The sequence below is a fragment of the Hippopotamus amphibius genome, chromosome 2, assembly GCF_030028045.1.
Source record: "Hippopotamus amphibius kiboko isolate mHipAmp2 chromosome 2, mHipAmp2.hap2, whole genome shotgun sequence".
Classification (NCBI taxonomy): Eukaryota; Metazoa; Chordata; class Mammalia; order Artiodactyla; family Hippopotamidae; genus Hippopotamus; species Hippopotamus amphibius.
In genome coordinates, this window is record NC_080187.1 from 154082201 (window position 1) to 154097070 (window position 14870).

Below are 14870 nucleotides of genomic sequence, written 5' to 3' on the forward strand. Positions count from 1 at the left end.
GGATGCTCAAGTCTCATATAAAATGACTTGGTATTGACATATTACCCACGCATATTCTCCTATATACTTTAAATCATCTCTAGATTACTTATAATACCTAATAAAATGTAAATGCTATGTTAATAGCTGCAAATACAAAGTAAATGCTATGTAAATAGTTGTCACCTAGGGGAAAACTCGTTTCATTTTTGGAACTTTCTGGGATTTTTTTCCCCATATATTTTCAATCTGGATTTGGTTGAATCCACAGATGTGGAACCTGCAGATATGGAGGGCCTACTGTATTGCAATAAAGACACAATTTCAATGACTTGTAAGAAGTTCTTAATGGTCTTTTCCATTTCCTTAAAGACAATAACAAAAAAGGGTCTTGTTGCTCTTGGGTGTTCTCAAAAAGAACCTGAATAGTACTATATGATATCTAATGTTATTGTTAGAAACATATTTTTAAGAAACTGTCCCTAAATCACACTTAGATGGTCTTAATCTCATAGCTTAGAAAACATTTTTTGCCTATCCTTTTCCTTCTCTGCACTGAATGCGTCATGCATGCATTGCCTAGGTCTCACAGTACACTTAGGACTAAAACATTTATTCCCCTGGAGCTAACAGCTCACAACTAAGCCCCCAACCCCATCACCCTGACCTTACTTCAAGGATACTCCTAAGGTCAAGTTCAAAGACTGGTCCATGCCCAATTCTGGACAGTTCTGAACTGCCATCCTAGCTTCAGAGGTCCTTGTTGTATTGAATGACTTCTGTTTAGACTACATCAATAACCCAACTTCTGCCGAATCCTGCTTACTTTATTCCTGCTTTAGGTTGATTCCTAGAGCACTTCCAAATGATCTTTGTGTACACACAGCTCTGCCATAAGATCTGTTTCCAGAGAAGGCTAACCTATGATATTCTCTTTATTTAAATTCATTAAATTGTTAAAATCTGCCCAGTTAGCTCATATATATCTCCAAAATCTGTTATCTGTTTCCCATCTTCACTGCTATTATGTTATACGAGACTCTTAACTTCTTTTAACTGCTTTGCTTCTATTTACTTTCTCATTAAACCCATCCTTCAAGCTTTTATAAAATGATCTTTTAAATTTTCAAAACTTGTAAGCCCCTGCCTATCTCATTTTTAATTTTTTAATTTATTTTTTACTTTTTGGCCACACCATGCTGCATGTGGGCTCTTAGTTCCCCAATCAGGTATTCAACCTACACCCCCTGCAGTGGAAGCACGGTCTGAACTGCTGGACTGCAGGGAAGTCTCTGCCGCCCCTGTCTTAAAATCTTTCAGTATTATTTTATTTCTGGGAAAAACTCAAACTCCTTAAGAAGACATATTAGGTTTGTAGCACCTAATCCTTCAAACCATTCTTCTCACTCTATACTTCAGCAATCCAGGGAAATTTGTAGTTTTCTGTGTATTTGATGCTCTTTCACTTCTTCATTGATCGACATATGCTCTTCTTTCAATCTGAAATTACATTTCATTTTTGTATACCTCTAAATTGGTATGCCCCTAACAAGGATCAAGTCAATTTTTACCTCATCTGGGAAGACTTCCACAGGCACAATTCTACCTCTTCTCCAAGGACTGGTGTATATATTTATTACATAATTTATTGCATTTGTTTTAACTATGTGAGCTAAACTTTGAACTTCAGGGTGCACATTGTTTCATTTACCATAATAAAATAGCATCAATAACACAAAATAACAGTGTTTTATTTATCTTTTTTCCATGGAACCTGATTAAATAAATAACTGAAAGAAGTGGTGTTAATTACAGAAATATTGCTGATAGGGAAAACCTTGCATTGCAATTCTATTTCATGACTCTGTAAGACTTTTAAGAACTTTGCAATGATACTCCACCAGAGGGAAGTCTTCTTTCCCTCCAGACTTCAAACAATTAAAAACCATTGCTTAACTAATATTTTGAATTCATTAGAAGAGACAGTATGGCAGATAATCAAGAAATAAGGTATTGTTTTTGCCCTGAGGAATTCTCTAATTTGAGGAATAAGACAGAGACTCAATGATTATGAAAATAGAATATGTCCTAATGCATATAAAATATATATTCTTAAAGAACTTTAAATACAGTCAGATGAGGCCTTGAAATCTGAAGGGGGAAAAAAGGAAATAACTATAATAATAATTATTATTTATTTTATTTTATTTTTATTAATTTTATTGGAGTATGGTTGATTTACAATGTTGTGTTAGCCTTCACTGCACAATAAAATGAATCAGCTGTACACATACAGATATCCCCTTGCTTTTGGGCTTCCCTAGCATTTAAGACACCAAAGAGCATTAGGCAGAGTTCCCTGTGCTATACAGTATGTTCCCATCAGTTGTCTATTTTATACATAGTATCAATAATGTATATGTGTCAATTCCAGTCTCCCAATTCATAAGCAAATAACTATAATTATTAATCAACTACAATTTTCTCATTTAGTTTATATAACACCACTTTGAGTTTTCTAATATTTCCTCCACTTTACACATGAGAGAACTGTGCCCACCAACACTGGCATTAAATGGCTGTAAGGACTTGAACCAAGGACTTTGTGACTCCTGAGTCAGGAACACTCACCCAGTGATAGTCTGTTTAGCTTTTCTAAAATTCACTTCACTTGACTGTAAGCCCATTTACTCAATGAGATCTCTACTACAATTTAAATTATTTCAGCCTTTCCTCTAGGAAAACATCCAATTTTTCATGGGTTTCTTGTCTTTGACCCCCTTCCCTCTAGCTCTTTTTTTGTCCCAAAATGCCTGGTCAACTGAGCATGTCTCCTAGGTGTTTTGATGATTAAAGAACATATTTACATATCAAAAACAGATATAATGGCTGGGGAACTATCCATCTGATCCAGAATCTTCCTCTCTGAAAAGTTACTGGCCTGCTCCAAAACATAAAGAAAACAAAGTATAAAATTTCATAAGGAAATCTAGCCAACCATTTGATGCCAACAGCACTAGAATTGATGACATGCCCCCAAATAGACCCTTTGACAACAGTAAATAGCTGCGCAGTTATGTGCTCAAAATGAAAGGAGGCTAGGGTTGCGAGACAGAACTAAGCAGACAATCACAGTTTGATACATTGGAGTGGACTGGTGATAGGTTATTGTGTGGCCAGTTTCTGGAAATACATAACTATACAGATGCTATATTCAGGGCACTTGGTATTATCATAGGTCGTAATAATATGGAAGAAAAGCTGTTCAGTTGAAAAACTGAATTGTGTGTGGGAAAAAGCTTCTCTTGGAAAAGGAAAATTAAAACATGTTTTATAAATACTTAGCATGTCAAGTTTACTTGTTTAGGTCTGTATTACTACATCAAGAATAAAACTGAAATTTATCTGGACATTATTACCTTAAGAGAAAACACATAGAATAAATACAATCATTATATAGTGCCATTTGATCAGTTGTAAAACAGAAAGTGGAGCAATAAACCCATTTTTAAAACCCTGACATTTAAAACTTTCCCTAAATCTTAAACTGTTATTCATGCACATTAGCTATAGCTTTTTCTGATACATTAATTTTCTTGAATAACCTTAGTGAGACCTGACCTATATGCTGCATTTGTAAACATTAATAAGAATAAATCATGAATAACTGAGGAAAAATAGGCACTGTTTAGCATAGTGAGATTAATGCAGGGCTAGCTGACCTATATGCTGGACTTTTCTGACCACTTACATAGGTAATTTTCAGCTTTACCCCAGTGAAAATCAGCATATGTTAAATCTTTAAGTGGAAATGCAAACTTCCATGTGTCTAGGTCTCTTTTCATTAATCCAGCTAGAAAACTTATGCCAAAATTGTTTCCTTAAAATAAGTTACGTCTTGCCTAGGGGAGATTTCCAGCTGATGGTAAATGATACCTATTGCATAAGCAGAGCAAAGAGTTTGAGGAATGAAGAGGGCAACATCTTAATTAGAAATCATGTTTTTTGTGTAAGAAATTGCTATTCCTGTTCTAAATGGTTCTTACTCTTAATTGTAGGCCCTTTCAGATGTCAGACCAAGAGAGCATTATTCATTGGGAGAAATAACATTTGAAGTAGACTAATAAAGACATTATAAGAGCATTAGTTTATAAACTTGGACTAGATCTACTTTTGTAAATGTCTGAAATTTGGTTCAAAAATTGTCTTTTTCCTTTGTTCACAAAAAATGTTGGCAAATATATGTGTGTGGGTTAGTATGTTTTCCCTTCTACCCATTCCATCAATCAATTTGTCTGTGGCCAATTTCATTTTAACATGGAAATTTTAGGCATCTTAAAAAATGGCAATTATAACAAGCATTTTCAATGGAAAATAGTGCTTGATGTTTGTGAAGATAAAGGCTTGTGAAAGCACTTTTTGAAACGCTAAAGTAGAAATTTGAATTACTGGTACTAGTGCTAAAACTTTCAATCACAGAATTTGCTATAATTTCCACTTTTCTACATGAAACTTTAGCTAAGGTGTAAGGAAATCTCAAAAAAGATGACAAAATTTTGAGTTTATATTGATGTTATATGAACATCAGTGTGTTACTTCTACTACTTGGACAGTAATGAACTTAGGACTTGACTTGACTTCCATAAAACCGACCGAATATGTGACTGCAATCCACAATACATGCAACAGCGATTACAGATAGAAAGATATCATATGGATTATATATATTAGATATAATATATCCTACATAACTATATAAAATGTATGTATATGTATGACAAAGATATTTATTAGATCAAAATAACAAACTTCTTTCACTTTCTTTTTTATCTATTTGAAAAGTATAAATAGAAAAAAATTAGATGCCTCATGTGCTTGGTAAACATATTTGTTATTATTATTACCATAAGCAATATCACATAGAAAATTTATTAAGTTTCCAGTTGGCAATGGATTTTGATTTAGAAGAACAATATGGAACCAGCAGATGCAAACCCATTGATTTTTGGCAGCTGGAAGTTGCACAGCTGAAAGACATGACATTTTGAAGCAGGGATGGAAGAGCAAGAATATTTGGCACAAGCTGAGCAGTTTACAACAGCAGTATTGCTTTCTGAGTCACTAATGCATAGTATAAACACACTATTATGGTTGGTAGTGGAAAAATAACTCTCTCTGAATTCAGATTCAACATCTGTAAAAATTAACTTTCTGAATGTTAACTTTCTGAATTCAGATTTAACATCTGTAAAAATTAGACTTTGAAATATTTCTTCTAAATGAATTTTAAAGCACAGAGAAACAGTGTAATTAAAAAAAAAAACCAAAAAAAAAAACCAAAAAACCTTAGGTTTTTCAGGTTTTTCATCTAACTCAAAATATACATCTAAGCTCTGTCTCAAGGTTAAATGTTCAGGAATAACACATCAGTGTTTAGTAACAAAGCCATAAACCTAATAGAAAATAACAGCATACCTTAGAGTATATAAGTTTTTGTCATGAAGTTTATTCAAGGACTATATCCAATGTATTTATTAGTTCTTATTCAGAGTTTCATTGTCTCATTTATATAACTCTTAAAATTAGTTATTTGGTATCAGCATATAGCAAAATGGAATAGAACACTAGGGTGAGACTCTTAGCGACAGGTGAAAGGTGAGCTAGCTGACAGTCCTAAGATTGAATGAGGAAAAAATGAGTTCTCCAAGAATGATATTACCATACAGTAAAAGGATAAAAGATTATTATGAGACTGCTGAGTCATGAAGTAAAGTTTGAATTATGGTCAAGTCAGCTTATGAAGCAGTAAAAGGATAAAATAGATCTTTACCAGAAAATGTGTAAAATTTAAAAAGACATTGGTGCTTAAATAGGCAGAAATCAGATAGATGAAACATGAAGTTAGGGGGATCACCTTTTTCCCTCAATGATAGCAGTAAAATTAGATGCGATAGTATCTCATATATTTAGCAATCATTCATTGTATACAGTTGAGAACAATCTTTTAGATATTTAAATCCCTCTCACATAAATCACAGTTTGTAATAAGGTACACATTAATATACAGGAAAGTGTATATGTGCATATCTATGTCTACATATGTGTGTATGTATATCTTACCCCAAGCTGTGGTATGTGAGAGGGAGTTGTAGAGGAATAAGTGAAAAACAGTAACAAAAGGAAAGTAGAGCATTTCTCTACTAGGTGCTGGAAGTAATCAAAAATGTTTCACAGAGTGACAATTAAGCTGAATCTCAAAAATTAGTTAAGAGTTTATCACATGGATTATGTAGGAAAGTATATCACCGTCATAAGAAATAGCTTTTGGAAAACTATAAGTCCTCTGTTTAAACAGTGGTAAAAAATGTTTGAGTATAATTTACTGAAGGAAGTTATATGATGGTGTCCAGATACCAGTTCAAATTTTGTTCTCTAGGTCAGGAGTCATCACATTTTTCTCTATGAAGGGTAAAATAGTAAATATTTTAAGCTTTGCAGGTCAAATGGTCTCTGTTGTAACTACCCCCCTCACATTCTTGGGCTCTGACTTCCCAGGCTGGACTCTATCCACCCTCCACACCACCCCATACAATTGCCCTCTTCACACTGGTAGGATTCCAATACCTCATTAGGGTCATCCTCAGCATGGCTGTTGCCCTCATCCAGCTTCAGCTCTTGTAACATACAGCAGGATTCCTCCCCAGCTCCCCGCCTGGACACCCTGCTCCCTGCACTTGAGATCTGTCACCCCTTGCCATGCTGCTCCTCCATATGGATGACCTCTTCTTCCTGTTTCAGCTGTAGGTCTCTGTCCTGGGCCACCATCACAGGTTGCTGCTCCTCTTACTCCATTTTGGTTCTCACAATTGATACCAAAATGCCCTTACTGATGGAAGTCCTCTTGACCCCACTGAGACTAAGACTCCCCTCATCAGACTGCTGCCTTTTATTGACATCTTTTCACCATATTTGGGCTCCTCTGTCCTGGCCATGCCTCCATGGGATTCTGTCCTCTCCCACCTGGGTCATAAAGCCATGGAGATAGAACAACCTGATACGGACCAGGGTTCTTAGACTCTTTAATCAGTAGAAATTGATAAGAGGCCATAGGAGGAATTCAGGAAAGGCTTTATTGGGACTCATGCTGTAGCATGAGGGAGAGAAAACAAGTAACAGTTTTCCTTGTTTGCTCCCTGAGGGGGGATGAGCTGGTTTCTTAAATGGGGTGAGGGTGGGGACGGACTGGTGGATCTGACAGGAAGTGGTGCAGGGATCACGCGTGGTATCCTGCTTTTGCTCCCGGGACCTCCACGATGGCAGTTGGGTTCTGGCCTTTTTTTGGTATCTTATTGCTCATACTTTGCCCCAACTGCATATGGGTGCAGTTATTTTTAGTCCCTTATAGTTTCTTTGTATTCTGTTGCTAGACGATACATTTGTCCAGGTACAAGCACTCCAGTAAAGGGTCCCGGGTCCCAGTTTGTCTCAAAACCATTCAATATATTAAGCATGGTAGGGGCTAAATTTCTCATGGTGGGTGAGGAGAGTTACAAATATATACACAGTATAAAAACACCCTGTCCCCACCCACCCAATATTAATTACAGAGGGAAGAAAACATAAAGACAGAGAGAAAAGACAGCCATCGACAAGCCAAGGAGACAAGCCTCAAAAGAAATCAACCCTGAGGACCAACCTTAATCTCAGAGTTCTAGCCTCCAGAATTATGAGAAAACTAATTATTTAAGCCACGTAGTCTGTGGTGCTTTGTCATGACAGTCCTAGCAAACTACTACAACAGCTATGTGAAAGGTATCTAACATTAATCTAATCATGAGGAAACATCAGACAAAACCAAACTGAATGACAATCTATAATTAAGTAGCCTGTAATTTTCACAAGCAGCAAAGTCATGAAAACCTCAAGCACTTTAGCGTTTGGCAAACCAACCTCTGCTTAGCTCTGCTAAGGAACTCTGTTAGCTGCCCACAGTGTAAATTTACCAGGAACCAGAATTTGCAAATTTGGGGGGGGGAAACTGTTTTTTCAATGACAAAGATAAGGAGATAAACTCAGAGCCTTTCTCAAGGACCTCTATCAGACAACAGAGGCTCATCCTTCCCAGTCAAACTTAGTGCTTAGATGGCCACAAGTTTTCATTAAATTGAGAAAGAGGGGTGACTGAGAAGAGAAAGCAGTAAATAAATGAGATACTTTGTATTTAAAAACTGTATTTATATGAGAATTTTGGCTTTAGTAAATTATACTTAGAACTTTCTGACAGTGAATAGTCCAACATTTAAGTTTTTCAGTAAATATACTGCCCAAGAAACCAAAGAAACCACCTCCAATACCTCTGACTTCAATTCCTAAAACATCTTGAAACTTCTGGGCCCACAACTTTCACACAAGAAAGCAGGCTATAGAAGCTGTCATTGCAGATGAGAATATATACATATTCCAATGTCATTTGATGTGACCATAAAGGATAATGGATCGGTATAAAGCTCCTAGATAGCAAATCCAGAATTCAGAAAGGACAATGGACAGATTTGTTTGTTTTTTGTTTCCAAAAAAACTAATAATAAAGGAGAAGTCATATGTCTAGTCAGGGAGTCTTCATGATTCCTGCCTTGGCTTTTAATAACTGCAATGGAAGAGTAACTGTGTCCCCAACATGCCCACCCCATTCTTCTCTTTTCAAAATGGATATTTTCAGAATGGGAGATTTTACTGAAGTCATCCAGTTCCTACACCAGCAGTGTATATCCAGTTCCTACACTGGCAGTGTAGGGGAGGAAACTTACATTTTAGTTTATAGGTCACAGGAAAATGAAGATCTATATCTGCACCTGGTGGAGGAGCCCTGCACATCTGCATATGAGTTAGAAATCATGGGTTTACAGCTGGATATAGAATCTAAAGTGACATAGACAATGTCACTTTAACATCATCTCCTTTAGAAGGAGGTGAAAGTATCGTGAGAGGTATATCCTTTGATACGTTGGTGTTCAGAGGGATGGAATTGTTCCTTAACATCACTTATCCCTTTCTTCCTTTCTGGGCATTTAACCACCTACCCAGAGATTATATTTCTTTGCAAACAGAAGAGAACAACTATCTTTTGGTGAGCCTCATCTGTTTCAGTCAAACAGATGATAACAATCTCATAATGAATGGTACAGCAAAAATAAATCTAATAATAAAAATAAAAATAGTAAAAGGAAAAAGAAATCATGGCCCTTGAATGACCTCATGAAGTTTAATTACCCTACTAAATCTAGAAAACCAACCTCTGTCTGGTCTGTTCCATGAAGTTAAAAAAAACACAGTATCATTTAATCTTCTCACTTATTGCAGTTTAGTCTATGACTTACCTAATAAAATAACCACTATTAGAATAATACTGATTATAGTCAATACATTTATTCATTACAAATTGTGTGCCAAGCACTTTGCTCAGTGTTTTAAATGAATCATCAAATTTTCCTTACATTAAAAAACCCTGCAATTCATATACTATTAATTTTTTCATTGTATAGATGAAGAAACAGAGATTTGGTGAGTTTAACAATAATGATTTTTATAGTATTTTAAAAATGTCAAAATTTATTAAATAAAATAGTTAAGTTGTAGAAAGTCATTTTATTGGAATATTTTTGTTGTTATTAAAACAGCAAATACATGTGAAAATATGACAGAACACGTTATATTTTGTGAAGAAAGGACTCATAATTGTATGCAGAATATGGGTACAATGATCTAAAATTCTTATAAACTAAAAAGGCCTATGCATGTAAGAACAGTGAACAAATGTATACCATATACCATAAAATTAGTAACTTTTTGTGGGTTTTTTAAAATTAATTTTTATTAGAGTATAGTTGCTTTACAATGTTGTGTTAGTTTCTGCTGTACAGTAAAGTAAATCAGCTATACGTATACATATGTCCTGTCTTTTGGATTTCCTTCCCATTTAGTTCACCTCAGAGCATTGAGTAGAGTTCCTTGTGCTATACAGTAGGTTCTCATAGTTATCTATTTTATATATAGTGGCTTGTTGAATTTTAACTTTTTAAAAAATGAAAAAACATAATTATTTTCCCTAATAAATTTAGGGTTTTTTCTACTAATAAATATAGATATTTTTCTTTTATTTATATCCCTGAAGTATTTCAGATGATTTCCTATATCTCAAGAAGTTGATATTTTCAAAATAAAAAACAATCACATAAATTCAATAAAATGTCTGCTATATTGCCTATGACTCATATTTAGAGGTGGACTTTCAAAGCAAAATAGTTGGTAATACCTGATGATCATAGATTTCTAATATGCAGTGTCTCTGAACTGTTATATGTCCATTTATTTAATATATTTTGAAACCTATTGATTCCGTTGTTTAAAACACTTTCATTGAGTGTCTTATGTGTTCTGGGAACTGTGCTGAGTGCTAGAGCTATAAAGATGAAAAAGACACTGCCCCAGTTCCACAAGAGTTCTTTGTCCAATGGGATCAACTATATTTAAAGAAAAATACATTAAACCACATATTGAGACTTTGAGATTGTTACCACTATTCATGGATTATTTATTGACCTTATCCTAAGACATTAATTACACTATTTCTTTCTAAATATTTAGTAACATTAAAATTATAAACCACATTTATCTTGAGGACTTATTTAAAATGCCCAGCCATTCAAGGTTATTGAATTCCTATAGTGTGTCTTATGTTTTAGGTACTGGAGAAACAGACATAACTAAGACACATTTGAATGGTATGAGGTTGCCAAAAAACCCCACTAATTCAGGTCTGATTCCACAGATAGCAATTAAGGCAAAAAAAAAATCTGGTAAATAATTTAATGTAGAGAGTAAAATTGAAATGCAAAAAATCTGACCTACTTCCCTCCATAATAAGTACATTTAAATATTAGGAAGTGTATGATATTGCAATGTTATGTTAATTTAATGTTTATTCAGAAACTTAATATAATTTTTACAATATGAAGCACATTGTCTTTTATACTCTGTAGACAATTTAAAAATTCATGTACCACCTCCCACCAAGGTAACAGCTGCCAGCACACTGTGGGGAAAGACATGATTGTTTCTCACTTCAGATCCAACTCTCCCACCAAAGCCACTGGGCACACAAAGAATGTATAGGGACACATCCGCACAAGGACACCTCTTCAAGACTGCAATAGGTAACTGTTTCACCTGATGTCATAGAGACAATAAAGTTAAACAAAATGAGGAGACACAGGAATTTGTTTCAAATGAAAGAACAAGAAAAACCCCTGAAAAAACAACTAATGAAAGAGACATAAACAATTTACCATATAAAGTGTTCAAGAATGGTAATGGAACCATGGAAAAGAATAAATGCACACAGTGAGAATTTTGATAGGAACTAGAAAATATAAAAAAAGAACCAGTCAGAACTAAAGAATAATTGAAAGACACACTATAAGGAATTAAAAACAGAGTAGGTGATACAGATGAATGCATACTGATCTGGAAGATAGAATAATGGAAATCACTCAATCAGAACAGCAGAAAGAAAAACAAAATAAAAGAGAGAGAGAGAGAACCTCTGGGACAAAAATCAAATGTACAACATTAGTATTATAGAGGTCCCAGAGGGAGAAGAGGGAGAAAAGGGGGTCAAAAATGTATTTGATAAAATTATGGCTGAAAGTGTCCAAAACAAGATGAACCCAAAAAGATGCACACCAAATTATATCACAACTAAAATGGTAAAAATTAAACATAAGGAGAGAATTCTAAAGGCATCAAGAAAAACAAAAAGTCATAAGGGAAACACATAATACCATCAGCTGATTTTTTCAGCAGAAACCTTACAGGCTAGAAAGAAGTAGCATGAGCTATTTAAAGTGCTGAAAGGGAAACCCTACAACCTAGGATATGCTTACCCAGCAAGATTATCACTCAGAGTTGAAGGAGAGAGAAAAAAATCTCAGACAAGCAAAAACCTAAAGAAGTCATGAATACTAGGGAGTTAAGATGGTGGAGTAGAGGGCGTGGAGTTCACATCTCCTCACAACTAGGGCACCTATCAGATGCTGGTGGGGGACTTCAACACCTGTGGTGGGAGGAACCCCTGAGCAACCAGGTAGGGCATAGGGGGTAACAAAGCAGGGAGGAGAAGTGGAGGCCGGAAGGGGCCAGGACCTCTGAGGGGCACCTGGGGGGAGAAAGGGGTTCCCATGCCTGGAGAGGCCCACTAACCACAAGGGGATCAACAGGGACAGGGAGAGACCCTCGGGGGTTTGGAGGATCAGAGGGGAATCTGGCTAGCATTTCCCATCCCACTTGGGCCCCAGGGAGCCTGCTGGGATCCTGGGCCTGGGCCTCTACCCTCCAAGGCCCCCGCCAGCCATGTGAATCCTGGGGCCATGGGAGGGAGGGAGGGAGGGGAGAGGAAGAGTAGAGGCAAATGGGGAAGAGACCCTTGGGGACTGGAGGACCAGGATCAGGAAGAAATGCAGCTAGCATTTCCCCTGCCAACTTGGACCTTGGTGAACCTGCTGAGGACTCTGCCCTGATCCTCAGCACTCTGAGGCCCCCTCTGGCTGCTCTTAGCCTGAGCCCCACCCCCCAAACTCCCAGAGTCTTTTCCAGCAGCATGGGTCCAGAGCATAGGCCCCACCCCCACCTAAGCCCCATCATCCAGGGGCTTTTCCAGCAGCATGGGTCCTGATCCTAGACACCCCCTCTCCGACCTAAACCCTGCCCCTGCCTAAGCCCCACCAAAGCTCCATCCCCCACAGCCAAGGCCTTTTTTATAATATATCTATTAGTTTTGTGATTTCATTTTATTTTTTATTCTTTGTTATGGTTGTGCTTTTTTTATTTTCTATGCCATGCCACATGGTTTCTGGGATCTTGGATCACTGGCCAGGGGTTGGGCCTGAGCTCCTGTGGTGGGAGTACAGAGTCCAAACTGCTGGACTAATAGAAAACCTCAGACTCCAGGGAATATTAATCAGAGTAAGGTCTCTTGGAAGTCCTCATCTCTGCACCAAGACCCAGCTCCACCCAACTGCCTTCAAACTCCAGTGCTGGAAACCTCAGGCCAAACAACCAGTAAGACAGGAACACAGTCCCACCCACTGAAAACAATGAGATGACAAAAGTCAATGAGAACACCGAAAGCAGTTCTAAGAGGGAAGTTTATAGCAATACAATCTTACCTCAGGAAATAAGAAAATCCAACCTTACACCTAAAGCAACTAGAGAAAGAAGAACAAAGAAAACCCAAAGTCAATAGAAGGAAAGAAATCATAATGATCAGAGCAGAAATAAATGAAATAGAAACAAAGAAAACAACAGCAAAAATCAATAAAACTAAAAGTTGGTTCTTTGAGAAGATAAGCAAATCGATAAATCTTAAGTCAGACTCATCAAGAAAAAAAGGGAGAGTGCTCAAATCAATAAAATTAGAAATGAAAAAGGAGAAATTACAACTGACACTGCAGAAATACAAAGGATCATAGGAGACTACTACAAGCAAATATATGCCAATAAAATGGACAACCTGGAAGAAATGGACAAATTCTTAGAAAGGTATAACCTTCCAAAACTGAACCAGGAAGAAATAGAAAATATGAACAGACCAATCACAAGTAATGAAATTGAAACTGTGATTAAAAATCTTCCAACAAACGAAAGTCCAAGACAAGATGGCTTCACAGGTGAATTCTATCAAACATTTAGAGAAGAGCTAACACCTACCCTTCTCAAACTCTCCCAAAAAAATTGCAGAGGAAGAAACACTCCCTAAGTTTTTCTACAAGGTAACCATCATCCAGATATCAAAACCAGACAAAGATATTAGAAAAAAAGAAAATTACAGACCAATATCACTGATGAATATAGATGCAAAAATCCCCAACAAAATACTAGCAAACAGAATCCAACAACACATTAAGAGGATCATACATCATGAACAAGTGGGATTTATCCAAGGATTCTTCAATATATGCAAATCAATCAATGTGATACACCATATTAACAAATCAAAGAATAAAAAACATATGATCATTTCAATAGATGCAGAAAAAGCTTTTGACAAAATTCAACACCCATTTATAATAAAAACTCTCCAGAAAGTAGGCATAGAGGTAAACTACCTCAACATAGTAAAGGCCATATATGACAAACCCACAGCAAACATCATGCTCAATGGTGAAAAACTGAAAGCACTCCCTCTAAGATCAGGAACAAGACAAGGGTGCCCACACTCACTGCTCTTATTCAGCATAGTTTTGGAAGTCCTAGCCATAAAAATCAGAGAAGGAAAAGAAATAAAAGGAATACAAATTGAAAAAGAAGTAAAACTGTCACTGTTTGGAGATGACATGATACTACACATAGAAAATCCTAAAGATGAGACCAGAAAACTACTATGGATAATCAGTGAATTTGGTAAAGTTGCAGGATACAAAATTAACGCACAGGAATCTCTTGCATTCCTATACACTAACAATGAAAGATCAGAAAAAGAAATTAAGGAAACAGTCCCACTTACCATAGCAACAAAAAGAATAAAATGCATAGGAATAAACCTAAGGAGGCAAAAGATTTATACTCAGAAAACTATACAACACTGATGAAAGAAATCAAAGATGACACAAACAGATGGAGAAATATACCATGTTCTTGGACTGGAAGAATCAATATTGCAAAAATTATACTACCCAAAGCAATCTACAAATTCAATGTAATATCTATCAAATTACCAATGGCATTCTTCACAGAATTAGCAGAAAATTTTTACAGTTTGTATGGAAACACAAAGGACCCAAAATGGCCAAAGTACTCTTGAGAAAGAAGAACATAATTGGAGGAATCAGGCTCCT